We start from the raw sequence: 27,678 nt of genomic DNA, 5'->3' as shown, positions 1-27,678 counted from the left end.
TTCATGATATCTACTAGAACCCTTGTTCGGACATATTTCTGTAAGTTACAGGTCTACAATTTAAAAAAAAAATTTCATGAAAAACAGTGTAACGCTTTTGGAACAGAAATCTAGACATCAGTGAAACGCCCAGGTGGTTAAAGGAGGAAATCAAAAAAATATACAATTTTTATTGATGTGCTGTTTGTTCCATTTTTGGATAAACTATTGGGATTGCTGAAAGAAATTAAACCAATCTGTGAGCCATTGCTGCTTCTCCCAGCTCAAAACAAATTGTTACAGCACTGTACCCCTGTCCACAAAATGCTTTTTACAGAAATTTGTTCTGGACTGCAAAACATTTTATTTTTTAGTTTTGAAGCCAGTCAAAATGTTAAAAAAAATGATGTTTTAAAACTCAGAGGAAGTACACTTCTGTAGCACACTAATCGTTTATGTTTTAGCCTGATTTACTAATTATGAAAAAAATCTAAATCATTAACCTAGCTTCTTGTTTCTTTTTAATGAGTTGGCTGGGCTTTGCAATCAGGGCAATCAGGGTAATCAGCAATGAGAGGTGCGTAGTACTCCAGCAGAAAGAACACTAGTAATGGTTTGAAAACTTTATCTGCCAACTTTGCATAGCTCTTAGCACAAGATTTCCTGTTATTGAGATGCTTCTGTGCATCACAAAAAGATTAATCTGTAGTGCTTTATCTGTACTGGCTGTCACTAATTGGTGAAAGTACGTAGTCTATACCTGAGAGATTGGGTTTAATCCTTGCATTGCATTATAGAAATCTGTTAACATTACTGCTGAAGTTTAGCCTCTGCATTGTAAGAGATCTGATCCTATGGGCATTTTCCTATTTTCGTCCTTTATTTAGTTATGTTTATGTTTAGTTTGTTTATTGTATGAAAAGAAATTGTATAATTCAGACAATGTTCATGTCATGCAAACACAACCAAGTGATGCTAGCAAGTATAATACACTTGTATAAAAAACTGAGCTTTGAATATATGGTTGTCATATGTGAGTAGAGAAGCATATGTTGAAGTGATTTTATTGTATCAAGATGTAATGCCAATGCAAGTATAAGTGTATTTTGGTTGGTGCCAAATGAAAATGTATCTAAATACTTTTGTATACAAAGTAGAACGTTGATGTGAATGTTGATGTCAAGCAGCTTCAGCCAGGGAGTGCTGAAACATCTACAAAATCTGGAGAAATGGTTACCTAATGTTTGTTTTGAGCCCAAATATGTTACTTTACTAATATGTTACTTTATTTTTTCAAAGTTAACATGTAGAATATTTTATTTAGAGCAAAACTCAGGAAACCTAAACAATACCCTTGCAGCGTGGTTTTCAAAGTATTTAAGGGTTAAATAACATTTTGCCCTAGGTCCCTTTCATATTTGCATATTTGTGGCCAGCCTTCAGAAGACCTCTGTGGTCAGCCGCATGTCTGCAATGGCACCTAAACCAAAGAACTTGGAGAATGGGCTGTTCATTGATACAAAACTCTAGGGTTGTTTCTGTTTGTTTGTGTCCTCACATTTTCTCCAGATGGGCAATATAGCAACTCCAAGGGCAGAAATTGAGAAGAATAAAATATAAAGACATGAGTTTTAATTTGTACAGAGGAAGCATAGGTTTGTAGAAGTGAGGGATAAGGTGAGTAGAACTGTGATTTGATAGTAGCTGAAACAAAAGCATCTAATCCTTTGTAGTACCTTCTTTGAGGGTCACTATGTAATTGCAGCTTTAAAGAATCGTACTTTCAGGGAAAATTGTTATGTACTGGATACAGGGACCTCGATGAGTGTGGCCTATCAGACCGGATCCTCCCCTTCATCCATGATCTAGCATTCATCCCTGTATGGCCCTATTGCATGGCTTTTATTCCTATAGAGGAAATACTCTAGGCCCTCTTGCATAGTAAAGTACTTGCAGCCTGAAACAGAAGCAACCCAGTTAAAAATCACTGGATTAGGGGGGCCCACATTCATTCATTACAAATGTTAAGTTGTCCTTTAAACCTCAGTTCTATTCCTTTGTGTTGTTTGGTAACCTTGCATTATTGCATTATACTAATGAATGGAGAGTATATCCCAGGGTACAGGGCTCTTTAATTTTACTGAACTGAAACTGCCAGAGCAATTGGAAATAAATATTATCCTATCATTATGTGCCTGACCCACTTTGGAACTGTGCAGTACCTTACATTGATAAAGTGTTAATACCTTAATTTATCTGAAAGCAGACACTTCTCATAAATCTTTACATATATTAACATAATGTGTTCTGCTATTTATAAGAGTTTGTGAGAGTAACTCAAGTAGGAGTTATAAATCTTTTCTCCTTTCTCTGGATAAGATAGAACCATAGCTGGTAACTGTTTATTTTTGTTCTTAAAACATACCAGGTACACCTATTTTTTCACCTCTCCAGTATCGGGGAGTACATTTTATTTGCCATAATTTACCTTAATGTCTTTTTCTCATAAAAAATGTCCTAATATGACATTGCTTATGAGTGCACAAATGTGAGTGCCTGCAATTGTCAGAACAATGGGCGTAATGGAATGATGTGATCCCTTTGCTAGTTACTATTGTATGAGCATTTCCATGCAAGCTTGAAGCCTTAGTAAGGATGAGCAGTTGTGTAAATGAATCAGTCCTTGAGAACACAGCCTACATTTGTCATTGTTAGCTTATGACTCACTCAGGCTGCTTATCAAGATATGTTTCTGAAGAGATCAGATAAATAGGGACAGTTGAAAATGTTTTTGCATATTGATAGCTCAGTACATTCTGGTCAGCAGTATTAGGCTTGTTTGGAAAACAAATGAGAACAAATCTGAAGTCATTCTGCTCCTCTCCAAATTTCATGCTTACTCCACCACTGACTGCAGTTTAGCAGCAGCCAGAACTCATCCAATAACTAAACAAATGACGTAATCTTCATCTGTCACCTTAGAAATAATTGATAGGGTAGTACAAAAAGTAATGATGTACAATATTTAGCATCTATCAGAAATATTAAGGTTTAACAGGAATGTATAGTTGCTGTGTACATATTTATTCCTATGCTTGTTATGAAGGGGACTATGTCAAGGAGTTCTTTCCTATTCTTTAGTTTGCCATTCACCTAACTCCTGATAAAACAAAAATGCCCATTGTTTACCCAACTAAGTAGCTCAAGGTGAAAATGACACACACAAGTATGAGTTAGAGCTGTGACTCGCAGCAGTGAACAGGGCCAGTCTGTTTAAAAGGTGATTATTACTGATGTATTGTCCTTTTAGAAAGCTCATGGTGCTCCGGGAATCCCTTCTCTATATATTAAACATGAATCTCCTAAACAAATGTTAATTTAAAAAAACTTACAAACTTCATGTACATTACATAAACTTAGTAATTAATGTAAAACCTCTTCTGCTTCTTCTAGTTTCAGACAACATTGTAGCTAGAACCAACGGTATAATGAAACAATGAAATCCCATCATCTGCTTTGATTTGTAGATTATGCTCTCCACTGTAAGACCTGATGCTCAAATAAACTGCAATGAAAAACATAATTCCTAATGCTAACTTGCCGGTGCATCTGATCCTTTTCTGTATCCCTGGTGCCAAAAAGCAAACTAAGACATTGCTTCCTGTCTCAATAAAGAACATACTTTATTCCACCTCCTAAATCTCACTATTGGTTGGTGATGCCATTCACCGCTGTGATGGAACAATAGAAAAACCAGATATGGAGACAGTTTCTTGGACTAGGAAGCTGGTTCAAGATCAGACAATTGAAGGTGCTTAAAATGTACAATGATGGATCAGCAGGATTTTTCCCTTCTCTAGTCTCCTTCTTTCTATACCAGTGGCATCTCGATATACCTTTTACAAAAGCCTGAACTCAATCAGATGAGGAATGTCAAGCCAAAAGTTCGAAGGTATGCTAACATGGTAACAAATACAATTAATTTCTAAATCCTCAATTGTTCCTGTGACTCTAAAGTCGGCTTGCTGTTGTTTTGTTCCAATCTAAACCTATTTTCATATAATGATAACATATTAGTAAAAACCCTACTGTGAATAACTGCAGATACAATGATAGAATGAAAGACAAACCAACACATAGGATTACTTTTGCTATTGGCAGAACATACTGTTCTAGTCCAGTGTTCTTTGAGAAAATACTGTGCACTCAGGCACAATTCTCCAGGGCCGCAGGTTAATTATTGTTTTCTTTTCCCCTGGCTTCCCTTCTGATTACAAGTGCAGATTGTTAGCTAAACAGTACAAAGATACTTATCTTGCATTTCTGCCTTGTTTCCTTTCATTGCCTTATACGTCATGTTTTTTCTGATACATTATTAAAATCTCAATGAGCAGTGTAATTTTCTAAACAGGATGTTGGATCCTATGTCTAAAGATTGCGGAATGCTAAACAGCGTTGGCATCTCGGCAATGTCATGTCATTGCACATGTCAGAGTGGCATAACCGTGCATATACACCACTTACCGTAATAATACAAGAGAACACAGGTCAAAGCTTAAGGGGATTTACAGCTTTATGTTGAGAATACATCTTCTATCTGTTCAGTATTGTTACTTACTCCAGTGCAAACCCATCAGATAGACCCTTATCCCATGGATGTTTACACTGACTACACAGGTGCCACCTTGTCTAATATTATATTGTTTAATGAACACCAAAACATGTTACTATATAAACTGGAATACCATCTTCCAAAAAGTGCTATAGAAGTCTGAAATCTAAGCTAGTGGGTAGAGGCATTATTTATACAATAATACTTAAACTGGAGGTCTCTTATCATTACCATGTACTGTTTTCGGAAAAAAATAAGTTTTCAGAAAACAAAATGAGTCAAAAAATCAATATACTGGTATTATTTAAAGCAACAGCTGATGGCAATGGTATAGTCGATCCAGCCACTGGATCCTTACCATTTCCAAAACTTCTCCATGACATGGCACCAGCATGCAAGTCTAAGATATGTGTTACTAATTATTTTAGGTCTCACTTTGCATCAGAAATTGAAGCAGTCCTTTGAACACCATTTACTAAATAGCTTAAAAAGGTGAGTGAGAACCATTATGTGGGTGCTTGTGTGATCCCTAATATTGCAGAATAGCATCATGTATGACTGACCTCACAATTTCCAAAATACTGCATTTTCAAAATTTTCAAAAAATACATCATCTGTCAATATGTCAGATTATAAAAACAATGCTCTGATCAACAGGTAGTATCTGTCTGGAGGTATTAAATCACTACCATTAGATAAGACCCAGAGCATCTTGTTGTAAAACATTTTCTTTCTAAAGCAATACAAACTATAGAAGGATACATTTCCAGAGTGGTTTTGAACAACAATTATTTCACATGTATAAAAAAATAACTATTGAAATGCAAATTGATATGGTATGATCGAGTATCCAACCAATATATCAAACATGCCACATCCCATCTAACTTTAGAGCTATATAAACAGAGCAAAAACTGACAAAAATTGGGACTTTAACAGCACAATAGATAAAATAAATAAACTTAATTGATACACACAATGGTGCATACTAACAATTACAACATATTACAGCAAGTTAAAAACCATCCATCCAGAATAGTGTTTCACAATTTTAGATTCCTTTTGATTCGATGCGTTTCACAGATATTTGATTCCTTAATCCTGATGAAGCGAATGTAAATATCTGTGAAACGCGTCGAATCAAAAGAATCGTAAATTGTGAGACTGTTCATTGTGCATATTGCTTCATACCACACCATTCTGGATCGATGGTTTTTAATTTGCCCCTGATGACGTGCCCACTATGATACCCATTGGGATACATTTTCTGCAGGACTTTGCACCACTGACATTTTATTTGCTGACAAATAAAATGAAAGTTCCTCTGAACAGTGAAACAAAATATTTTCTTGATGGTAAGCTTGGGAAGGTAGCAGTAATGGATAACAGCTGCAATATTTTTTCTGTATTTGGTAAGCATTTTTGAGCATATTGCATGGAAGAAGTGTAAGACAGATTTGGTTCTAAGGTTTTTCAAATGTTTAAAATATGATTAGATAACATTCATAGGGCTCTATTTAAAAATAGCTTAATAGCCCCTGAAGAAGCAAGTGTTGCAAAATGTGTCGGGTTTTTAAGTCTACCTATGTGTCAACTTGAACTAATATGATGCCTCAAGTATGTACTTTTATCCAACTTTGTATACATGAGTAACTGTATCACTAAAAGTGTTCTTTATGGTTTTATGAGATTTAATAAAACTGTAATCACATTCCAAGCAAACAAAATTGTATATTATGAACCATAAGACCCTTCTCTAAGACAAACCCTGTCTAGGGTTATCTGTCTTTGTCACTTTGTATCTATACCAAGGGGTTGGGTAATTAACAGGTTTTATACTTGCTCCCTTTACACATGTTAGAATAAATAGCAAATAACTTGCTATATGAATTGGAATGTAAATATTGAATGTACATCATGAGTGCAGCATAGTGTTTTTTTTGCCTTTCTGTGCCCTTCTGTATCTTCTCTAAAATTAGCTACATCATTTTTAGCTTTGATACATAATTTATTCATGCATATTGTCACGCATGGAGAGACAGGACCAATAGGGGGTCCTACTGCTTGTATGGAGGTGGTGCGAGCCCTGAGAAGGGCCAAGGCGCAGAGTCTAAACCGTAACCAGGCACAGTACAAAATCACAAGGCAGGAGGATAGTCAAGAAAAGCCGGGGTCCAGGCAAGCAGCAAGCAAGAGAGGTCAGGTTTCACGCCAGGGGTCAACAACCAGAGATCCAGGAGACAGACAGCAATGAGACAGAGGCCACTGCGGGCACAGGGAACACAGGAGACACTGGAAACAGCAGGAGGTACAGGTGATGAAGGAATATCCACAGGGAGACAGGAACACTGGAACAGCACAGGGAAGTTGGCTGGGAACCAACAGACTGGACCACGAGGGGGTAACACAGGAGCTGGACACTGGAAACACTGGATTAAGCAACAGGTGTATAGGAACTAGATCACAGAACTAGGAGGCTCAGGCACTAGTGAAGAATTGTTGCACGAACACAGAATGTAGTCTGTGAGCTAGTTAAATAGCCAGGGCAGATCAAGATGCTATTTTCTGATTGGCCAGCGGATTAAATGGAGTTAATAAAGCTTGGAAGCAGAGACACACCCAGCATCGGAACTGCAAGCATGCGCAGGAGAGTAAAGCCTGTGCTTTAGTGAGGAACAGGTAAGTGTGACACAGAAAGGCTTTTAATGACCTTGGTTGGATAGACAGGTCATGGCAGACCTACCCAAACACAGCAGGAACTGCTGATGCTTCTGCCCGTCAGGCCAACGATTTATTTTGCTAGAAACTGGTAAATTCACTCTTAGATATTAATCTAAATGATAATAATGTTCTTGCCTTTGAAAGGACATATCTCTTTTTGTTTACTGCTAGTGTAAAAATCAACCACATAAACATCTAAGAAAATGACAAAAACAAATAGGAAAACCTTACTTTCATATATCATTTATAACCGACAATGGGATTTGTTGTGCTTTTGTACTTCTGGCATGGCAACAGAGTACAGGCTGAAAGAAAAGGCAAGGGAATGTGAATCATTTTCAGTATATTTTTTAAAACAATCTGTGCACTTGGCATTTCTAATTGATTTTTAAATTCTCTGCAGCGGGGTCACAAGCCTGTATGCTCTTTATTTTTTCCCCCCTCTCAAAGCATGAGGCTCCCACGGCATGATCAATTTCCAGCACCTGGAAGGAGAACATGTTTTACACATTAACTGCTACCGACAAAGAATGTGTTTCAATGCAGTTACACTTAGTTGTTTTGTCTTGACAGAAGGAATCTTATCGTATTCTCTTTGATAGCAGCATGACATTTTGCAGCAAACCAAATGTAAAGTTCTGCCTAGAAAGTCTGTGCACTTTATCAATCATGAATTCTCCTTTACAAGTCCTACACAAGTAACTCTTGATTGACACTTCTAAGGCACGGCTGCCATTGAACAGTGTCTTGTATTTGTCAGGAGTTTTTCCTTCTTTAGGAACTGTCCTCATCAGGAGCCTATGTTCTCTCTGCTACTGGATTAAAGTATTTTTCTTCCTATGGTTTGTCAGTAGATTTGTCTGTCACCAAAACCATACACCTTGAAATATTACCATATATAAAATTCTGCTCTCCTACTGCAGTTTGAAATATATTGGATTAACTGATTTAACCTGCTTTATTTTCATGTAGGAGGTCAGCTAGGAGGAAATAAAAAATGATCTCAGACAGCTGAATGTTTTTTTCTGTTTCACGCCAGTACTCATGCACTGAGTAAAAGACCATGCAGATCTTTGTATATAGATAAGCAAGAAGAGATAGTGTGTACATTCGGAAGTTCACCAATTACAGTTATACATTTCCAGCTGGGTCTGTCAGTGTTCAGATTAATGTGACAATGTAATACCAGTCTACAGTTGCTGTGCTGAATAATTAAATGCAGTACCCAGGTACACAGCAGAAAAGATAAACATTAAATGGCTTGTTAACCCCAAGCAGATGTTTCCCAGAAAGTAAAAATTTTCAGCACTGGAGATTAGGCAACACCTAATAAGGAACTCTACTACCTTACTAGTCCACTTCCATCAGTAAGGATGGGGGTTTGGCCCCCCATCAGCCTATGGCCTTAAAAGGAGGGATGGCAGTTGGATACTGCTGGGTAACTTTTAAAGGGGGTGAAAGATATTGTCATTCTGCTGATTTAAATGAAATAAGTAAGTAGCCCTTAACCAGTAAGTAGCAACCAGAAATTGTAGTCTCTGTAGCTTTTCCATTAAAACCAAACAGTGAAAAAGGGTGATGTTTGTTTTTTTAATTTAACCTAAATGTGAAATAGGGTTACCTTTTTAGCTGGCCACATACAGTCAGATAATTCTAAAAGACAATTAAGCAAAGCAAATGCAATTAGGAGGTATAGCACATAGCAGTGTGAAACACCAGCCAAAGGGGACCAGAATTGTCTGACCTCTCTTATACTTTTGTAAAGGACTCCTCATGTAGAGTGACCTAAATTTGACCAGATTTATCAATTAGATCATAACCTGTGAGTTCTTGCTGTAATAGAATTTGTTGTTGTAACCGTAGATCATCATATCATGTAATACTTGTGTGTCTGTTGGTGTGTTTATAAATATAGAGATACCACTTATTTACATAGTTACAAGCTGTGTTGAATACATTTTGTGAATCATCATGTCTATAGTTCCATTGTTTTTCCACCTAGGAAGGGATAATTTATAGCTCAAAATCCAAAATTTTTATTTTGCGATCACCAACTTGAACATAATAAATTGCACTACCGTGCATGTATTTCTCTGATAAAAAAAAAACAAATATGCTGGCCTACAGCTGACATATGTATATGCAAATACATTTTATGAAATATTGTTCTTCTGGTACTGGCATGTAAAAAAATGTAGTGATACTACAGCCGTCACATCCTTGTCAACTGCTGTAGAGCCGTTGTTTTTGCCTTTGGAATATTCTCCATATCTCATCAACTTTAATGGAAAATCTGCATGTTGTGAAAAATCTGTAACTCTTATCTAATTAAGTATTGAAGAATTGCCTACAATTAAGTCTTATTGTTCAGAGTAAATTTTTCGAATGACATATTTCTTGAACAAAGGCATTATCATTTTCTAGAGTTAGTTTTGCTGTAAGAAATTGGATCACAACAATGCCCTACTTTCTTTTCAGAGGATTTTCAGCACATTCATTATCTCAAGATAAATTAGTTGACTGAAAATAATTTGCTTTTAAATCATGTCACCTCTCCAGTCTAGTGAACAGTCAATTAGGAAGAGCATCAGATGAAAAAAGTGCCTGTTTATCATAATCTTCCACAAAAGCATTCCAAAAATAGTACATGTCAGGTTTAGAAATGAAGAACATCCCTTTAAAAAGAAGATAAAGTAATGTTAACAGATTTTATTGTTTGATGCTCTGACTCCCCCAATAAATAAAATAGATGTGAAGATGTCATATGGAACATTAAGATAAATGATGCTCCAGTGCTTCACTGTATTGCTTCAGCTACCTAATGTCAATAAATACTGGAACTTGCAGGCATGTGCAAAAACAGGTTATTTAAACAGGGATGTTTGCATTTTTGTGGCATTAGTTAGATGAGGGCACTTAAATCATAGTACATACTATACAGAATTCCCTTTATTGGTAATTAAATTGATAAGCTATTTTTAAAAGCATAATTTAAATTCATGTTTTTATTAAAAATAATACTTAAGGTAGACCTCAAGTCTAAATCAATAAAAAGTAAGTATGCACATTCCTATAATTAACTTGCTAAAGGTTCTAAAAAATTTTTTTTATAGTAGAAGACAAGTATTATACAAAAATATGCCAGAACACTGACGCCAGTGTTAAACAAATTACACAGCTATGCAACATAAAAAAAGTTTTACCAGAAATCTCTATTGTGTTCAAAAAGTTATCCTTTTTTCCTGACTTCAGTTCCACTTTAAACCTTTCCAAAAATGGATAAAAAAACTTTATAAATAAATCTCAATCAGCTTAGGGTAACTGTACATTACTAAAATATTGTCTCCAACTGCTGTTCATTTTTATTAAATTCAATCAAGCATGGCATGTCCTCCCTAGGTAAAGTTGGGTTTATAAGTCAAATCTGCTGATCCCAGTTTATTAAAATCCTATCACGGAAAATAATTATGAAATGCTTGTCAGTCAGCTATTCCAAATTCTGTTTCACTATCCGGGGTATAAATGTAAAATATAATGTATATGTCTGCTAAATGTATGCAGAGAGACTAGGAAATGAATTAAATTTTAAATATTACCAAGAATCAGACATCTTTGCTTGACTTATATCCCTAATTAGTAGACATTTTAAGCTGCCCAGACAAGACCGATCAAGTTATTATTTCTCTGGCCTGAATGACAGTGACTGGGCCCAGTTTGGACAGTAAACTAAATGATAGTAAATTCGAACTACATCAAATAGCTTAATATACAGTTTAAATGCAGAAATGTGCATTACCTGTAAAATATGTGCACAATATATGGCTGTGTCCCCAATTTGTCTCAGTCCTGGTGAAGGAATATCCAGCACACCAAGGAGGTCATCATTCCATTGTTTAGATTGACAGCACTGTACAATGCATTAGAAAATGACTCACACTGCTCCTATTTCACTCTCAGCTATATACTAAAAATATGGAAATATGTACTTATCTTTAAAATAAATTTCATATTTTTAGCCAAATGAAATGGACGTCATCTGCTCAACTTCAATACAAATCAGATACAAAGAGTCGCGAGGGTTACATACAGGATAGGGGCTGTATGTTTGTTCTTAAGTTGAATTTGTATGTAAGTTGGAACAGGTACATTATTTTAATAAATGCAATTAAGACAGATGTTTTTCTCAACATATTTTTAGCCAGCGTGGTGTCAGTTACTGTAAAAAATCCTTACTGTGAGTTAGTCACAGACAAAAAAAAAATCTTTATGGAGCCTAGACATTCAATAACATCTGGAGCAAGCTGTGCTTTGATATGCAAAAAATAACAACTGCAGAGTTTTTAACAATCATTAAAGAAGTACAAGAGGCTGCAGAAAGAGCTCAGTCCTCAGTCCTTAAGATCACATACAACCTTAGGTGCATTGAGCAGGAAAGCCCCATTTGTATCTAGGAGGCATCCAAATGTCAGATGTCCTTAACCCGGGACTACCTGTAGCTGAATAAATAGACACAAATCTTGGGCAGAAAAAAAAAATTCATTAGTAAGCTGTCAGTTAAAGGACAAGACAAACCCAGATTTCAACAAATAAGTAGTATGTGAACTGTGACAGACTTATTTTAATTCTTTTAAAAACATTGGAAGATAGGAAAATGTGTATATACAGGATAGAGGGGACAAAACAGCAAAAAAAGTAGACCAAATGCAACAGCGGTCAAAAATTTATTATATTTTTTTAATGACACGACAGTTACAGATTCCCAAGTGAAAGTCAAATACAAGAACTAGTGGAGATCAAAATCTTCTTAGGCAGTAGTGGTAGTGACAGATGTTGCCAAACTCAAACTTGGCATAATCCCAAAAGAGAGAATAATTATACAAGATATTAGTCTGTTTGTTAATGTAGCTATTAATCACAATTTTACCTGTGTGAGACCATTTTTTGTCAGGTGCAGTCATGTCCTTTTCCCACATTTTTCCTAATCAGGTATATTTCTAGGCTTACATGCTTTGCCACATTTACTGTACCCGTATGCCTTTAATATTACTATGCCTCAAGCAAGCATTGCTGCTCTTCAGGAAACAGCTTCTAAAAGGAAAATACATAAACTTATGATAATTGATTTTTTATTCATTAAAAAATATGACACAGCCTTCATTCCTTCTTCTCCTGGATGTTTTGTGTTACACGATGGCTTCTGTACGCATCCAGTGCTGATGGGAGATGGACACAAAGGGAGTTGCTGGGAGACTGACGCAGACAAAAGGAGAGGGAGTGCAACCCATACTGTGACACATAAATATGAAAAATCTGAGCATGCTTCCTTGTATTGCTTTGCATTGTAGTTATATTCCGGGGTGTTACCTTTCTGTTGGTGTCACCTGGTATGGTCCACACCCTCTGCAACTTTATAGATTGGCCACTGTCTCCAATATAGTTTCCCCCTTAAGCATCTTGCAATATACTTATGCTTCAATCAAACCCTAGCCACAATGTTCCCTATATAATAAGTACCACCATTTATTCCCCTATGACAGGTATCAACATTATCTCAAGTGAAGCCATTATCTTTCACAGTAGTAAATGTAGCCATAATCCAATAATCATCAAAAGGAAACCATTACTATCATCGCCCTCCTCATAACAAATTTAGCCATTACCCCATAACAAGTTTAGTGATAACTCTCTCAACCCTAATTGCAAAGGATGGATAAGGCGTGCTTCCACTTGGGTTTCACAGCCAGATGCCCTCCACTGTGTCTTAGTCAACAAAGAAAATTATCTTTTTTTAAGCCTAGATCAAGTCAAATATTATTTTCAGTTTTTTAATCTTTGCCCCGTGAATACCGTCCACCTTTCAGATAAAAGCCCCCTTTTAGGCCACTAATTCTGTAAATGAACAGAGAAATGGTGGTAAGGTTCAGCCATGAAATTAGTTTGTGTCAAAGCTCAAAAAAAAGCCATGTTGCAGAGGTGATTTTCATGCTGTTGACAAATTGCCTGTTTCAGGATCACTAAGAGACCTCCTAGCTGCCTCACTAGCTGGGTCAGTGATATGTCAGTCTATTGCTCCCCAAATACTAAATCAAGATTTAGCAGCCTTTGGAACACAGTGGAAGTAATTCTGTAGAGGTAAAATGCTTCTCATGGTTCTTGCGTGTCAATGCCAGCTAAATTGCCCATCGCCCAACAAAGAAAAATTCTAAAAATGAATTATCTAGAAGATTTCCCATTGGTAACAAGTGACTATATGGTTTAATGGAAAATGCAATTGGTTTTTATGAAAGCTTCCCAAAAGTCATAAGGTTATGTTTTAAAAACTGTTGTGATTCCTATTTGTTTGAGAGTGTCTGATTAATCATTCCTGGGATATTGAGTCTGTAAACTAGGTTATTGATAACTGTAAATTTATATTTTTTTAAAACAAGAATATGCATTACATGCTTGCAAGCATAGAAACTACTTCGATTTGTAAAGTACAACTTTTTTTTCAGTATGTTAGTGGATTTTTAGCCATTTATCAAGTCTAACTAGGTAAATCACTGAGAAGTTTATCTCAGAAGACACTAACGAATATACAGCGGGAAATAATTGAACCCGTCAATGTATTTCTCAGTAAATATATTTCTAATAGGGCTATTGACATGAAAGAAATACACAAATACAAAGAAATCAAAATAAATACATGAATAAATTAACTTTTGTGTAATAAAGTGGAATGTTACAGAGAATAATTGCACATGCTTACTGAAATGTATTTAATACCTAGTAGAAAAGCCTTTGTTGGTAATGACAGCTTCAAGACACTTCTTGTATGAAGAAACTACTCACATGCATTGCTCAGGTGTGATGTTGGCCCATTGTTCCACACAAACTGTTTTCAAATCATTAAGGTTCCATGGGCCTCTTCTATAAGCTGATAAATAATTGGATTCAAGTTGTGTTAAATAAATATTCCCCCGCGCTGTACTTCTAAAGCAGTAAATGTGACTTTCACAACATTCACTGGTGGTGCATCAATCACTTGCATTGCTTAAAACACATGTAGCAGGAATATTCACCTGCAGTAAATGTCTGATTCACTGCTCATCTGTACCTCTAATGGAGCATCCCTCTTTTTTTCTGTATAGAAATGATCATAAACCTACTACGCTTGTTGCTTGTTTAGTTTTTTACAGACATAAGACATAACCGTAGGATCAAGGAACATGTGTATGTTTGTAGGCCTATATACCCACTCACCAAGTCTACTCTGGGGAAAATTCATTGACTTGAATGGATTTCTCCTTTTGCAGTTGTTTTCCTCATGGCACTGACATATTATCCCCTCTTTCTTCCTAGGAACAAATATGCATGTTTTCCTAATGCAAACGTGTATGTTTTTATAATGATCATTTGTAATAGTGATTGTTTAGCAGCTGTATCATTCTTTCACCAACATCAAATGTCAGGTAACCTAATTGGCTAACTCATTGAAGTTGTGCCCATACCATGTAGCCGATCTGTTTTTTGTTGAGTAGTCTCCAGCACTTAAATTATCAATTTGCTATGTCAGCAGTTACTCTTTACCACTGCTTTGTTTTGACAAAGAATATAATTCTATTAATAGTTTGAATTGCAATTTGGCACCCTTCCTTGTATAATAGGTACAATGTAGGTCAATGTCAATGTCTCCTGCCTTGCTGCTAATGGTCAAGTACCATGTGCATACATTTTACCAGAATACATACATGTACATATAGATGTAAAGCTAGAATGGTAATATTCTAATATACTAGTGGATGAAAGAGTTAAAGGTTCACTGAAGTAGTCATTTGTATACATAGCATGAAGTATATGAGATATTACTACATTTTAAAAACTTGATGAAGCACTTATATGGAAATATCAAAATATTCCTTCACGTAGTTACAAAGATAAAATACCAAGTAAGATATCACGAGGTTTCATATATATCATTATCAGCAGGTGTATTTTTCATTGTAGTATTTGAAATTGAGTGTATGCGTGTTGCTCTGTTTTATTATGTATTTCTTTCTGGAGAATCTGGCTGCTTGGCAATAAGGAAAGCAAAACACGATCTTCTACTTTGTAGATGTCATGCCTTTGAAAGAGAACATTTACTTTTTAAATATGTTGAAACTATCTTACAAGCAAGCCGAAATGCTTTTTTAGAGAAACCTGAAACAGCATGCCACTCGTAGGAAGCACTGCTTGAGAATGCAATGATTAATTATAGTAATTTGCAAATTGCAGCTTCTTGTTATAGCATGCCATTCATGTCATTTGAATAAATCACAGGTATAACAAGTCATATTTTTGTTTGTTTATGTACCATGTTAGCAGACTATTTTAGTGATTTCTCTTTTTCATAGATTTTTTCTTTATTTTGAATAAATTTAGTTATTTTACAAGCTCCATTATAATATTTTAGCCATGCAGCTAATGACACACACAGACACACTTACATTTCCTTCTATTTACTATCAACAAAAGTGTTTTCGCATCATTGTATGACTGATTTCAGTGGCTGTGGTAGGTCATGGTGAAGTTTGAAGCAGAACTAAAGCTTGCAACACTTTCATATCCACTCATAGAGCCTGATTTATTAAAGCTCTCCAAGGCTGGAGAGGATACACTTTCAATAGAGAATCTGGGTGATCCAGCAAACCTTGAATGGATTTATTCAGAGTAATTTGCTATTTGCTAGCAAATGTTTTGAATCCTGGACCAGATCCATTTCAGGTTTGCTGGATCACCCAGGTTCACTGATGAAAGTGTATCTTCTCCAGCCCTGGAGAACTTTCATAAATCAGGCCCGTGGGGTGGACAGCTCCCTCACAGGGCACCGCCATCTTTCTTTCTTCCTTTGCCCAGTGATGTTATCAGTGGTGGCCATGTTTATTGGTCATGCCTCTGCTCAGGTCAGCTTTTTACCATATTACCGGTGCCATCAGGAAGTTAAGATTTGTTTTTGCCTGTCCCTTTCTGCAATAACCACCTGCTTGAATCGCTAAACTTCTGTCATGGTGTCTCAGGGTGGGATGGTAGACCCTCTGTGTCACGAGCCCGCATAGCACAGTATAGCGGGGTGCAGGGTATAAGCAACACCCTGTGCTAGCAGGGTCTGATAACTGCTGACAGATTAGGACCAAAGCATAGTACAAAAATGTGAGGTAAAAGCATAGTCAGATGAGTCAGAGGTCGTCAGGTAGTCAGGCTAAGCCAGGGTTAGTGTACCAGAGAGTTAGAATCGGGAGAATCAGACAGGAACCTGACAGCAAAGCCTAGTGGAACTCCTTGATCAGGCAACTTCCTTTTGCCAACCATTGCATATATAGGGAAGGTCATGTGATGGATTGAGGCCATGTGACCTGCAGGCATCCTAACCCACCACCAAAGGGAGTTCTGGAGGAGGCGATTCAGGTGGTATCCACATTTCCGCCAGCAAATGGAGCACATCTGCTGAGCGCTATAAACCCCTGAGCTAAAGGGGCAGCTGACAAGAGTCACATGACCTAGACCAGGAAGTGTGCAGAAAATGGGATTCCGGGATAGAGCTGAGTCTGCCTGCAGGGGCGTGCAATGTGGGTGAGGCAGAAGGCAGCACAGATTCCCCTTTAATAGTGAACCTGCCAGCCATGGTCCAACACCAATTCCAGCAGCTGTATCAGTCAGAGCATTGTACAGCAGCACATTCTAAATTTTATTCCTGCCCCTCACATGCACAGCAGCAGTTTACTACAATAGCAACCTAGTGCTTTCTGATAATGATAACTTGTCATCTGTTTCTGAAAAGGTGCATGTGGGGGGTGGGGGTAGAGGAAGAATCCCCCTCCCACCTGACTTAAGTTAGTCCCCTCTCTGATGAATGCAGGATCCATTGCAGCAGTAAAAGTAATGCCTGGCCAATCATTTTCTGGTAAGTTGCCATGTGAACCTGGCTGCAGAGAGATAACAAAATAAATTTAAAAGATCACTTTAAATAAAAAGGGGTATTATGACTTTGGGTTTATCCATTATAACATAAAAATCACACATGTAATATGCTATTGGTCAAATAGCTTTGCTGCGTGTAGGTAAAAAATAGTGCAGTGTGGTGTAGAATAGAGCAGATGGAGCTGCAGTGTGTATTCTGCAAAATTGTTATTTTCGTTTTCTTATTTTTAGGTTTAGGATAATGATGAATTTTGTGTCTAAATCCCTCTGAAAACAGTTTCATCAATCAAAAGCAAGTTTAAACTGGCAGGTCCCTTGAGGAACCTGTTAGAGCTTTTAGGGGCCAGCAGGAGCAGAGGAAAAATGAAAGATCAAATGTAAAACTTGATTGATTTGCTTGGAGGTATTAAAGAGTTAACATTTCCTAAGTGCTGTTCTATAAAAAAGCCTAGTCAGGAAGCAATTTGTAACAAAGTACTGTAAACACCAACTTGAAACACTTCCAAACTGTAAAATGAAAATGCAATCCACCTGCCATCACCCGTAAATATTTTAACCCACATTAAGCATAATTTTGGAAAGAAATTTTTCTTTCACTTAAGAGAAATATAAATATTTTCCCTTTCTTTTTTTACTCTACTGACCTAGGTTTACAAAACCAAATCTAATATCATTCCCTAGGGCTAGGACCATTTAAGAAAAGTGTTTAGCTCTTTAGATTTTGTTTTTTAGATACACATGGTTTCGCATATTTAGGTTAAAGATTCGAGGTCTGCTTATGAATGTTTTCTTACAAAATGTATCTGAGATACAAACATTTTTAAGAAATTAAACTAATTTGTCAAATGTGTAAATCTTGGGAAAAGGTTGTGTTATTCTTGAGTGAAAGAGAATATTTAAATAGATCCCTTAGGGCAGGCATGCCCAAAGTCCAGCCCAGGGCCAAGTGTGACCACTCGCGTACAAAAAAGCTGTTTTTTTTATTTCCTTAGAGTTGATCAACTGCCTTGCAATTATCAGACCGCTACTCGGCGGGCATAATCGGCAGGACCGGAGTCCTCATGTGTGCACAGGGAATCCCCTACGTCATTATAGTGGGTGTGTGCTGTGCAGGACCCGCATGGACTACGCCTACTCTGATTTCAAGAACGTGCTCTGCACAGAGCCTGTACTGACACCAGACTCCGTGCACAGGGAATTCCTCACATCACCCTGGTGGGTGTGTGCTTTGTGGGACCCGTTCAGACCTCGCCCACACTAACCCTGAGTTTGTGCTGAATGGTTGGCCCCCACACATCTTCACCTTACGTCTTTGCAAAAAGTTTGGACATCCCTGCCTTAGGGTTTAGGCATGATTAAGTAAAGTGGTTAGGCTTGGGAGTATTAGGGCCCATTTACACCTTGCCACCCTAATGTGTTTCATTTTTACACATGTTAACATGAGTTTCTGTGTGCATTAGCCCGCATTGTACTAGGGGCGGCCAATGCATGAAAACCTTCAAACAAACTGACATGCACTATTTCTTGCAATGTATAGTATTGTGTTACCATATACCACATTACATTTTGGGGAGCCATTCAAAATTAATGGCACAGTGGCATGCTAAAACAAGTAATGGTACAACAATGGAATTAATCTTTCCAACTATGAAAAAGGAGGAATTAACACCAACCCCCTAAAATGTTAAATGTGTATTTGCAATGACCATTTCGATCTGTTTCCAAGGTAAACAATGCAGCTAGTAATCCATATGATCTATAAGAAATATAACTGTTCAGACCAGGCCACCTTTTTCTATTGCTCCAAAGTTAAGTTCAGATGCTCATATTGTCCCATTGCAGGAGCATTCATTGGTTGACAGGGATCAGAATAAGAATCCTGAATGTCATTAAGTGGTTGTTTTGGAGAGTGTATATGGAGGTTGAAGATAACATAGGTGGAATTACATGTGTGCTGTTAACCTTACAGTATAGAAAGGTAAAGCGAGAGTGAGTATATTTTGGTTCATAATTTAAATACTTTCTCAGACTGATCTTGTAATTCATTTAGCTCCAATGCATGTGATAATCCCAAATATTATTTAAAGACAGAGGCTTCTTGCTTGACTATGTCTGCACTGGCCTATTTGAGAGATCCACAGCCAGCTGGAGAAAAGTGTATGGCTAATAACACTATGAGACATAATGAGCAGAATTTAAAATTTTTTATAGAAATTCATAGAAATTATGGAGAACATTGTGAAAAGGTTAAAAAGATATGAAAATGAAAAGTCAGTGCTGTGCAATAATGGTGGTTTCTACATTACAGTCCTATAGGAGGGCAGCAGCAGCTCTGAAAACCTAATAACAGGGATAACAAAAACAGCTGTTATACTTGATATAGCAGATAAGCAAGCTCAAGTCTCTCCCACAAAAAAACAAATCACCCTGCACCAGGGAGACTGGAATTCTGCTGTAAAATGTTTTTTTCTAGTTGTAAAGCTTTTTTGTATAAATATAAAGCTGTGTCTTCTGACACACTCTCCCTACTTGCCCTCATCAAGAACAAGAATCATAATGAGAAAAAAAAATATTTAGGGAGGGCTAATTCATATTTATTTCTGGGGTGGTAATCAATGTTCAGTATTCCATGCAGTATCACTACACTGCTGAAAAAAAGTATGTGGATGCTTGTTCATGGCATGGTGAAACTGAGAGACATTTTTGTGAAATTGTTGCAAATTCATTTTCACAAAAGTTTGTAAAATTCGCCCACTTATTTCTACTAGCCACTGGGGCTAAATTATTAAAGCTCTTCAAGGCTGGAGAGGATACACTTTCATCAGTAAGCTGGATGATCCAGCAAACCTGGAATGGATATCCTAAAAGTAATTTGCTATTTGTTAGCATATTTTTTCAATCCTGAACCATGTCCATTTCAGGTTTAATGGATCACTCAGCTTCACTGATGAAAGTCTATCTTCTCCACCCCTAGAGAGCTTTAATAAACCAGGTACACTGAGTCACCTGTAAATGTTACTGAATGCAGTATAGAAGAATCAGCTCCCCTTTCCTTACAGACATGTATATGCTCTGTGACAAAGTTGTGTAAACCTCAAAACAGTATAGACAGAAATGGATACTATGTGGCAGGTAAAACAGCACCCATATATGTATTTCATTATATCAAATACCTCTGATTCTAAGTATAGTTAAAAAGTTGTCAAAACTATTCTTTGTTTCATGTCATCTTCCCTATCTTTGGACACTGTGCAAAGGTGAAAAATGAAATAGATGCTACAAGTCACAAGCTGATACACTGAAAGCCATTATTGACTGCATGTTTAAATCACCTTAATGATTCAATCAATGACAGTACTTATATCAGTAGAATCACAACTACTATACTATGGATCAAGCCATGCTGACTGTGAGTCTCCGGCTGGAGACTGCATTTAATAGGAGATTATTTTCCAATGATTATAGATTTATTACACTCTTGTTATTGTTTGCCTGAAGATTGTGCAGAAAGTGAAATACCAAAAGGTCATTAGAACACTCTGCTGTTCATGGTCTGACCACTTAGAATTAAATTATAAAATGGTATTCAAGGTTTGTGCTGTGCAGTGATAGAGACATTCTAAAGCTATTTTTTGAACCAGAAATAAAAATGCTTTTTGTTTTCTTCTTTACCAAATACCTTTTTATATACCTCTTAAACTGAAGCAAAAAAAAATAAAATCTGTATTTTATCTACCCAGATTACTAATTGACATTTGTTGTGAGGTCCACTGAACATAGATCTTTGTGATCAATCATCATGCAATACCCAATATACAATGACTAAATAATGAAATGTTATTTCACTGATGCTTCAGCCTCTCAGACCTAGGTGCAGCTTGCTGCGCCTTGAAGTTATTCCTCCCTAGGTTGCAGCCTATGAACCCTGCTCACAAATCTTATTTTAAAATATTTCAGGTGATATGAGGCTGAAGTAAAGGCAAAATTCTATTTTCCAGCAAATACAAAAAGTTCATTACTTTGCAGTGTGTTTAGGGACAGAACGAAACACCAATGAGCCACATTTTGTTATTATTATTATTATTATTATTATTATTATTAATAATAATAATAAACAGGATTTATATAATGCCAACATATTACGCAGCCCTGTACATTATTTAGGGATTGCAAATGACAGACTAATACAGACAGTAATACAGGAGGAGAGAACCCTGCCCCAAAGAGCTTACAATCTAGTAAGTATTATTAGATGTTTCTTTGTCTGATACCTATTATTTGAACGTGTGCCAAGGTGAATGATTGCAGATTGTCAAAGGCTGTCAGGCTAGAAATTTTCATCTGATAGCAGATTCATTTATTAGTGGGGAGTAAAATAACTGCAGTATTAGATATGAAAGTGTATGAAAAGTACATATATGACATGTTTCTAAAGTGAATCTGTACTTTTCCCATAAGGGACACATTCCTTTACAGCCACATTCACCGATCTTCCTTTCTCTTCTCCAGTGCTTCATTCAACCACCTAGAATAAAAGCTAAGACACATGTTAGTTTAAAGTCAAGGGAGTTATAGTTTACACAGGCTTGTGATAACATCAAATGGACGATTGTTGTAATGAAAGTTACACAACAAACCAAGGTTTCCCAGCACACTTATTTATTTTTCTGAACGCATGTTCCATTATAAATTAGTATAGATTACATAATAAAAAAAACACTACACATATGTTTGCAAACGTAGGTAAAAGCCACATTGCCTTGTCAAGTGGTGTCATGTAAAAGTGGTATATTAAAAAATATGCATTATTTTACATTTCCTGCTTACCATCTCCACAGTCCTGCCCTCCAGCCTAAGGCTCGGTGGCCTGGCCGGCATCTGCTTCCCCTGGCCTCAAGTCCCCAACATTTACGTGCCAGGGGAAGCAAATGCCAGGCATCGCTGGAGGACATCACGGACAACGCTGGAGAATGCTGCGGGCACTGCTAGAGGACACCGGTGGAACGTGGGAACTAGGTAAGACTTTAAAACTCCCTGGCAATTCCACCCGGAGTGTGGCTCGGAGTTACCGCTTTTGGCACTGAAAATTAACCCTGAGCCACACTCGGGAATCCCGACAGGGAGGTTAAGTGTGGTCTTTTGGGAGCTCCATCAAGGCACATATATACAGTATATAGCAATACATAAATGAATGGTATTTTAAAGTCAATAGATATATAGCTTATAAAGAGCTATGAACTTGCTTGTATTAGCAATTAAGGCTGGAAAAGATACACTTTTATCAGTGAAGCTGGGTGATCCAGCAAACCAGGAATGGACCTGGTCCAGGATTCAAAACATTTGCTAGCATTTGAACAAAAACATTTGAAATCCATTCCAGGTTTGCTGGATCACCCAGCTTCACTGATGGAAGTGCATCCTCTCCAGTACTGAAGAGCATTAATAAATCAGGGCCATTGACTCTTGCACCTTGGTTTTTTATCTATTCCTTAGGCCTTTGATCCTGTAAATTGCGATTAGACCTACATGGTATAGAGCTTCTGTTTCTGTTCACCTGTCTTTTCTGGCTTTGGTTTTGTATCCATTTAATTTTGCTGGGTAAAGCACTATCTTTCTACTGTCAACTAATCTTTATTCTTTTATGAAAGTTCAACCTGCTTAATGCATGAAAGTGCTTTGTTTATAGCCCTGTTTTTGTACTTTAAAGTAGCGATATATTTTACTCATTTGTGGGAGAAAGGAGGGGTGTAGAAATGATGATGCCATTAGATAGTTCCATTTCCATTCCAAATTTTGATCTGTAGTGACAAAAGTGGCATTAAAACTACAATATAATTCCAATGCCACTACTACAGCCCACAGGCACTGTTATTAAGATTAAAACTGGGATTTGGCATCTGATATATCAACTGAGGACTGTAAAGTAATCATGTAAACATATAAAGCAGATAGATTAAGCATCAGGATTACTAGAGATGAAAAAAAAAATATTGGTCATGACTTTAACTTTAATTCCTAAAATATTAGCTGCTGGCATCTTATTTTCTACTTTGTGTTCAGATGTGCTGCAGTCTTCCGAATAGACATTGTTACAGCATAAATGAATAAAATCTGAACTGCTCGGGAATTACCATAGCTTTCTATCTAGTTTAGGAGCTCTTAAGTCAAAATCAATGGCTGTTGCCCAAAGCTTATATTTCCAAGCATCAGATCATTTAAATTTTCACTTTATGTCTTCTCTTTGGCTTCCAATTGTTGTCACAGTTTTCTTAACATGTAATCTCTTGGAATCCCTTCACATTCTATTTTATATTTTTCATTAGTGTTGTGTTGTGTGTGAGACACTCAGATACATATGTAAAATCAAAACATTGACGATGATGATGCTAAAATATTTATCATTTTACAAACTTGAGTGCACAAATATAAACTCTTTGGCTTACAAGTACAAATTAGACCTGAATTGCCCATTTCTATCCAACAGTGATAAAGTGACAGTGAGGGTCTTCAGAGTAATAATTACAAATAATAATAAAGAAAATGATAATCTCTTTTTCCAGGTACAAATTAGTATATTGCAAAGTGAATATGTTCTGTGTTACTCTCTGCTTTGTCATAATTATATCTCAGTAATGATTAAACAGACATGATGCTGAGATTGATATTCAATATTGTGAATTATGCAAACATGTTAAATGATTCAAAAACTTTCTGGCATGGTACACAGGTTTTTTTTTACAGTTTTTTTTACAGATATATGTATTAGATGCTACTTGTTCAGGTATTCACTTGCAGTTTGTATTAGTTTTGTTTCATGGAACACTAAATCCCCACACAGACCATAATTTGTTGTTGTTTTTTAGTAAGGTGCGCTATATAAACAATGTTTATTAATTGTTACCAGTTCTTTTCTTTGGAGAGGTTAGGGGGTAGCTTGAGTGGGTAACAACTAGGGATGTGCAAGAATGCCTCTGACATTCTCACAAAAATTTCCCCCGAACTTCTGATGGGTCCGCAAAACTTCGGTGAACCGATTTTGCGAATTCCATTGAAGTGCAGGTTCCCACGCTCCCTGGCTAAGTACAGCCCAGGGAGTGTGGGAACCTGCGTTCACAGCTGATTTGAGGCACGTGAGTGCCTCCAATCAGCTGTGACTGCAGGCGAACTTCAGATGAACTCTCAATGGAGATTCTCCATTGAGAGATCATCTGAGTTCAGCGGCAACATGTTCTGTAAGCGAAAAAGGCCCGATTCGCTGTGAGATCGAAATTCAAAATTTTGCTCGCTCATTGCTAGTAACAACCAGCTGCATTCTCTTTTTTAGCAAACAAGGATGATTATTCCAAATGGTCATGTAGTTATTTTGCAGGACAGGTCATTAAACAATGATTAGGGACAGTTGTACAGAAACTGGATTTTGCCTGAGTTGATTACAAATCTTGTACCTTGCTTTATTACAATTCATTACAATTTATGCTTATTTGGAGGGTAAATGTATTGTAAGTACACATATAACAATTTATGGTCTTGTGGCTGGTATTCCTTGTGGCTGGTCTGTTCTGCTCAAGAAGATTGCATCTCTCTTTTTACAATTAGCTCTAACTCCAGGTGACTTTTTATTTTTTTAGGTTAGGTCCACCTAAATTTAAATTGCTGTCTAATGTGTTGGTGCTGTATTAATTGAGTTTATTATTAATCCCTGCTGTTGGTTATCTGGTAGAAACATTTTAGATTGTAACAAAATAAAAAGAGAAAAGCATCGTGCAGTGGCACCGTGTAGTACTTTATTAGTCCTCTAATAAATGCACTTACAGTTTAAAAAGTGTATTAGATGGGGTTTTTCAATTGTAATGCACTCTACTTGATGTCTGATGTGGTATGTTTTACTGAACTGTCTGGTAATTATCGGTACATACTTTCCATAACACTGTTCATTATCATCTCTGTTTTTTAAAATGCATTCCCTCAACTTATCAGATGCTGTTAAAAGCATTATGGGTTCTTAGGAGCACATTTTGTACACCACTTCATCAGGCATTACTACACAGTGCCACAGTGTGGTGCTTTTTGACAACTATGCAAAAGTTGTAAACTCAACTAAATCCAAAATCATACAAACCTTCCAATAGCAATCAGGCCAATAAGTGAACAGTAACAGTACATAAAAGCAAAGTGGTGTACAAGACATCCATATAATTGGCCAAATGTGCTTGTATACTGCAAAATAGCATTTACAACCTCATCTAGTTTAATCCAAGGGGATGTGACACAAATAATAAAAAAAAACAATAGATGGTAGGCTACATTTCCCTACAGCCCTGCATTGTAGTAAAAACCATATGTCTGGAGGAGGAGCAAGACTTACATAAAGGAGGTAGTCAGCAATTAAAAGTCCTCAATCTGTTAATTGTAAATGAAATAGCTTGAAAAGTGCACAGCCAGCAACAACTACTCAATAGGTTTTTAAACTGGTAAAGATCAGGTAAAGGTAAATATCAGTCTCAAAAGTAATACTTATAATTTACTGTAATCAAAACGATTTTACGTTTTTTTGGAATTTAGAATAATACATACCAATTCTTTTTTAGCTGGCCTAGTGATGTCACACCACTGGTGTCTGGTCTAGTGTGTGGTCCTGCAGTGAATAGCACTCGCTATCGGTCACACACATTGACATGAAAACACAGTTCAGTAGAGAGGTACTTCGAGCTAAAGCCACTCAAAAACACATCCCCAGGTGTGTGTATATGATAGCCTGGTTTCAGATGGGGGAGGGGGTGAATGACAAAGGCCATTTTTGGACCTAAATGACTAGTAATATCTAGGGAATGGAGGGTTGCACTGAGCTTGCTGAAAGTATAGCAGAAATAGGCATGAGCAAGAATGCCTCTTGCATTCTCGCGAAAATTTCCTCAAAGTTCCAGTGGGTTCGCCAAATTTTGGCAAAATTTCGTGAAGCCATCGGAAATCACTATAGGAGGATTATCACGGCTGCATTCATAAATACAGCCATGGGAATCCTCATGCATTCATATAAACAGTTGTGGGAATCCTCCTGTCAATGAGTGATCCCAAGGCACTACAGGTCAGATCGGGGGCAAGCCCTCATTCTGACCTGTAGTACCCGGGGATCTCTCACTGAGAGGAGGATTATCGCGGCTGTATTCATGAACGCAGCTGCGATAATCCTCCTCTCAGTGAGAGATCTACCGTGGCTGAATTTATTGAGAACAGTGTGCGATACCTGGGACTAGAGGTTAATTAACCTCTAGTGCCACGGATTGCACACTGTTCTAAAAAGCGGGGTTTTGTTTTTTGATTGGAAGAATTGCCGAGAATGGCCGAATTCTCTGCAAGATCGAGTGTTAAATTCTAGCTCACTCATCCCTAAGCAGAAATTCAAGAATTTAAACGTACCTTTTAAATCTGGTTTAAAGGTACATTATAAACTAAAAAGTTTAGGCTTAAGATGCATACTGTAAACAAATCTTACCTAATTGGCAATTCATTTTTTCTTCCAGGCATAGTGTAAAGCAGGAACCAACCCTACCGACTTTTTATCTGATTTTATAACACACTACCATGTAAATCTGGAGCCCCATTTTCATTGTCTCTCTCATACAAAGAGTTACAATGATGTAAAAATACAATGATGAAAAATGCCAAAAGTAACCAAATGCATTGTATAGTAAAGCCCAACACACCAATGTGCCCCACAACAGATATACCATGCTTAGCTGCTAAAAAGTTAGTTTTTCATCCAGATTTAGGTATACTAAACCTTTGTCTTTATCAGCCTTGCTGCCTTTTTTGTGATTTGCAAACGCATGCCCACACCTAACACATTGAGGATCTATTTACACTTGTGTGTCGTGGCAAATCCTTTAATTTAGTAATCTTAACAGAAATTGCAGCTAAATATCAACTATACCTCTCCCTGGTGCATATTCAGTGAAAACAGAACCTCAGTCCGTTCCAAAAAACCTACCAACTTATACTGGAGATGAAGATGAACAAAAAAATCATATCACTGACAGTTTTCTTCAGTGTGACTAGACTGTGTGGTTTTGGAAAAAAATGTGCTATAAATAGCTGCCAAAGTGAACTAGAAAAGTATCACTATGTTTCCAAGCTTGAAGAGTAGAAAGGTTCCCTTTAACATCAATTTAGCACAGCTGCAATGAGCTGGAATGCATTAGAATCTCATTGATTCATTTCACTTATTGCTTGGAGTTGCTGTTTGTAGCTTTTATGCAAAGATCCTCTGAGTGCAGGACATTCCAACTTATCAAACAGGAAAATGTTTTAAGTTCTGTCCTGATCCTCCCATACCAATACCACAAATATGTATTGAAAATCTCTGAATTTTTTAAACAGTTTATTAGGTTTGCAACTGGACTTTTATTTTTTTATGTATGCATTTATAG

At 36.9% G+C, this 27,678-nt stretch overlaps 1 protein-coding gene across 1 annotated transcript in view; it reads left to right on the top strand.

The window, feature by feature from the left end:
• LOC140325805 (utrophin-like) overlaps positions 1-27,678 on the top strand; it is a 304,415-nt gene that overhangs the window by 85,777 nt on the left and 190,960 nt on the right. The gene's annotated exons all lie outside the window — the stretch shown is intronic.

The sequence above is a fragment of the Pyxicephalus adspersus genome, chromosome 1, assembly GCF_032062135.1.
Source record: "Pyxicephalus adspersus chromosome 1, UCB_Pads_2.0, whole genome shotgun sequence".
Taxonomy (NCBI): Eukaryota; Metazoa; Chordata; class Amphibia; order Anura; family Pyxicephalidae; genus Pyxicephalus; species Pyxicephalus adspersus.
The sequence above is the reverse complement of the archived record's forward strand: the minus strand, read 5'-3'. Positions and strand labels throughout refer to the sequence as shown.